At 33.7% G+C, this 4,021-nt stretch overlaps 1 pseudogene; it reads right to left on the bottom strand.

The window, feature by feature from the left end:
• Positions 1–3,811, bottom strand: part of LOC138144129 (WW domain-binding protein 2-like) — a 19,461-nt pseudogene extending 15,650 nt beyond the window's left edge.
• Positions 3,812–4,021: the final 210 nt, after the last annotated feature.

The following is a 4,021-nucleotide window of genomic DNA, read 5'->3' as shown; positions in this document are numbered from 1 at the left end:
AAGGAAGGAAGGAAGGAAGGAAGGAAGGAAGGAAGGAAGGAAGGAAGGAAGGAAGGAAGGAAGGAAGATAGGGAGAGAGAGAAGCAATAACAAACATTTTATAGTCAAATGCAGATTTTCTTGAAAAAATAGCTATCGATAATCTGAATAAACATTAGTTATAGCAAAAATATTATAATCTTATACACATACAAAAGTAGTAACAATTAGTTTGTTTCAAAGAATTAACATAAAGCCTACAACCAGGTATTTTATCTTTCATGGAATTGGAAAGTTAGAACTAGAAGGTATATTCAGAGATCATTTAGCCCAAATCTTTCTTTTCTTCAGGAGGAACCTAAGACCTAGAAAGGTTTTCTAACCTTGAGGTCTCTAACTCCAACTTTAGTCACTGTATCATTAATCCATACTGAACTACTTAACTTATATCTAGTGGTCCTCCTGTTTGGAGTAAAATAAACTCAACCTGAATATCTTATTTAAAAATAAAAATCCTTCTTCACTATGAGTGCACATTTTGAACATTCCATAATTTCAAGACAATTATAAAGAATTTGCCACTGAACAAAGTTTTGATGAAATGCTAATGGCTTCCTTCAGTTGCAATAGCAAAGCTTCTATTTATCCTATTTATTGAAAGAATAGCCTCATCCATTGAATGTTTCATTTGTTCTTAGCTTCTACCTCCCTCTTCACACATATTGAAGGAGTAGATAGAAAAAGTCCAAATAAAACTGCATGATTCTTCATAATTATTTTTCCTACTAATATTCTCTTTGTCTTTTACTTTATATTTTTGAGGACTTTTTCTTACCCATAATCAACATGTAGGTGTATATATATACCGTGTTTCCCTGATAATAAGACCTATCCCAAAAATAAGCCCTCCCCTTACTGTGTAAGATTCCTCTAAAATAAGCCCTCCCCAAAAAATAAGCCCTATTGAGATTGCTACTGTAGTGAAGGTGATCCCCTGCACTACACGCTACATTACGGTACCCTCTGTATGCTCCGTCCCCCCCCCCCAGTGAAACGCACGCCGCACTCCGAGCTGCATCCAATCAGAGCTGCAGCAGTGAGCGCGTCATCCTGTTCTTCCCCAGTGATTTGCTTATTGAATAAAGGTACATTTTTTTGTTCACATTTACCTGTTTATTAAAATTGCTGTCAATGTTCATTAAAATAAGCCCTGCCCTGAAAAGAAGCCCTCTGGTGTTTTTCTGTCCAAAAAATAATAATAAGACAGTGTCTTATTATCGGGGAAACATGGTATATATGTCTTACAGCTTAAAATACCTGATGATGATGAAAGAACAAAACAAGTCTACAAAGAGACCTTTTTTTCCTATTACATTTAAATAAAATACAAAGGAATTTTAAAGGCAAAAATAGCCTAGTTTCTGCATATATACATAGATTTTTTTTCCATCTTGCAAATGTAGTAGTTATGAGATATCTTGAGGAGAGTATTAAGGAAAAGGAGATAATTCATTCAAAATTCAACTCTGAGCTGTTTTAAAAATAAAGATAGGGGAACCTAGAAACTCAGTGAATAGAGCACCGGCCATGAAGTCAGGAGGACCTAAATCCAAATCTGGCCTCAGACACAACACAAAAACTAGTCATGTGACCTTGGGCAAGTCACTTAACCCCAATTATGCTCCAAAAAGCAAATTAAATAAATAAATTAAGATTGATAGATTAGCAAAATCTAGAATAGACTGGTGAATTTAATTTTCTTTGTTTTGAATAATTTAAAATTCAGAATTGTAAAGAAAATTGAGACAAGCTATTGAGGGATATAGAGGGCTAATCCTTGAATAAAGAAGATATAGCTTCAAGTGCTTCTGACATATATTAGATGTATAACCACATTAAAACCCTTAATGCCCTAGGGACTTCCCTATAACTATACATGTTAGACAAGTTGACAATTTGTCAGTACAGGAAGTTTTATCATTAACAATATCCCACCCCAACGAAATCCAGATATATACCAAAAATAAAAAGAAATGTGCACATGCAAAATTGCATAAATTTTGTGGGCTATGGATGTGGAGATATGAGAAAACATAATAACTAGATTGAATAAATCAAATTTTTTTAAATGGCTCCTGCATCCTTGAGAAAATTAATATTCCTGTTATATGGTACCATCACAAAGTACCATCAGTATTGACAAGTACCAATGTTTTATAAAAATTGTTTCCAAGGTTAACAAATCAATAGAAACATCTTTCTCTTTATTTTTTCAAAATACAGAGAACTTTGAACATCTCCCATTCCTAGTTTAACAAGCACTTCTAATCTCTGTAGTACACTGTGCCGACATTAGAGTTGGAAGAATCTATTTTGATTATTTTGTTCTATGAATTAATGCCATGGAGGCTCTGCAAATGTAAAAAAAAAGTTACCTTAAATGCAAAGCATTTCTTCTCTCATTAGCACTGTCAAGAAATGATAGAAAACTTGACACCTTACAATTCTTCCACACAGCCATTGTTCAGTTTCCATTCCAATAACTGCTACCAATTTTTCACTTCCACCATGACTGCTCATTATCCCTTCATTGTTTAGTCCAGTAGCCCAATGTTAAAAGGTAATAGGTAACATTATTATCTAGGAGCAAATATCTACCCCCATTCAAAAAGGATAGTTCTTTTTTCTTTTCTTTTTTTTTTTTTTTGAAGAAACTGGCCTTCAGCTTTAATTGATGTAAAGGATCAACACATAAACGATTAGTTTTTTATAGCCTAAGTATAAAAGCACAGAACAAGAGAATTTAGCTAGCTTCTCATATGTGACACACATTATAACTGGTATACCTCAATAATTGAAGCAGGGAGAGGCAAAGAAACTATAGACAAAGGAATCAGCGTGGTTTCCTTGATGAATATTGCTTGGATGCTGTTATTTCATAAACTTGTTTCTTGATTATTTTAAGGAGGGAAGACAAGGCAACTGCCTAATGTCATATGACTAGTAAGGGTGTCTAGTGTCTGAGGTCATATTTGAACTCAGGTCCTCCTGACTCCAGGGTTGGTACTGTATACACTGTGCTACCTAGCTGTCCCTTTTATTGAATTTTCTATGAAAACGTACACTTTTGTTCCAATCCCAAACATGAGCCATAAAACCAGTCTTATTTAGTCCTGTTCCAAAGCATCAAGTAAGTTTTGGAATTCATTCATAAAGGCTGTTTATTCCCTTAAGAGTTTCATGTTTGCCTTTTTACTTTAATAAATTTGGTAGGTTAAGTTTCTCTTCCCCCAAAAAATTTTAAAAAAAGGATTCTTCATATTTGTGCAATTATTATGACTTAGAGCTTGAAGGAATGTTTGAAATCTCTAATCAAATGATTCTCCAACTTTTCAGTATGAAGACCCTGTTATAATGTGCAAAAATGCTTTGGATGCCCACGTGATAGTAAGTGTACAGATTATTTTTCTCTACTAAACCTAGCGTAGCGTAGTGTGTGTGTGAGTGTGTGTGGCACTTAATGAATGTTGATTCAATTAATATTGATTGATTGAGAAAATAAAAATATATAATTATACAAAGCTATTGAGACATCAATTCAACTTTTAAATGAATTTGTATCTTATTAATTTAAGAATACAATGCAGCAAACACATCATTCTCCTACTGTTTCAGACATTGGGCTAGGTGGTACACAAAGACAAAATGAAACAAAATGAATGAGTCAATCTTCAGGGAACTTAAAACAACACCTATATACACTTGAAAAGAGTAATAATAATAATAATAAAATCCAAAACTTATATAACACTTACCATATACCCGATACCATGCTAAGCACTTTATAACTATTTTCTCATTTAATCTCCACAACTCTGGGGTATAAGTGCTATTATTATCACATTTTATAGTTGAGAAAACTGAAGCAGAGTCTAAGTGACTTGCTCAGTGTCACACAGCTGGCATCTGAGGTCACATTTGAACTGAGGTTTTCCTAACTATAGACCTAGCTCTCTATCAATTGCATTGCCTAATTGAGAAA

The sequence above is a fragment of the Petaurus breviceps genome, unplaced genomic scaffold (genome assembly GCF_028583685.1).
Source record: "Petaurus breviceps papuanus isolate PSGF00001 unplaced genomic scaffold, PetGlider_PUasm1.0 90686, whole genome shotgun sequence".
NCBI classification, from domain to species: Eukaryota; Metazoa; Chordata; class Mammalia; order Diprotodontia; family Petauridae; genus Petaurus; species Petaurus breviceps.
This window is presented reverse-complemented; position numbering and strand designations above follow the sequence as displayed.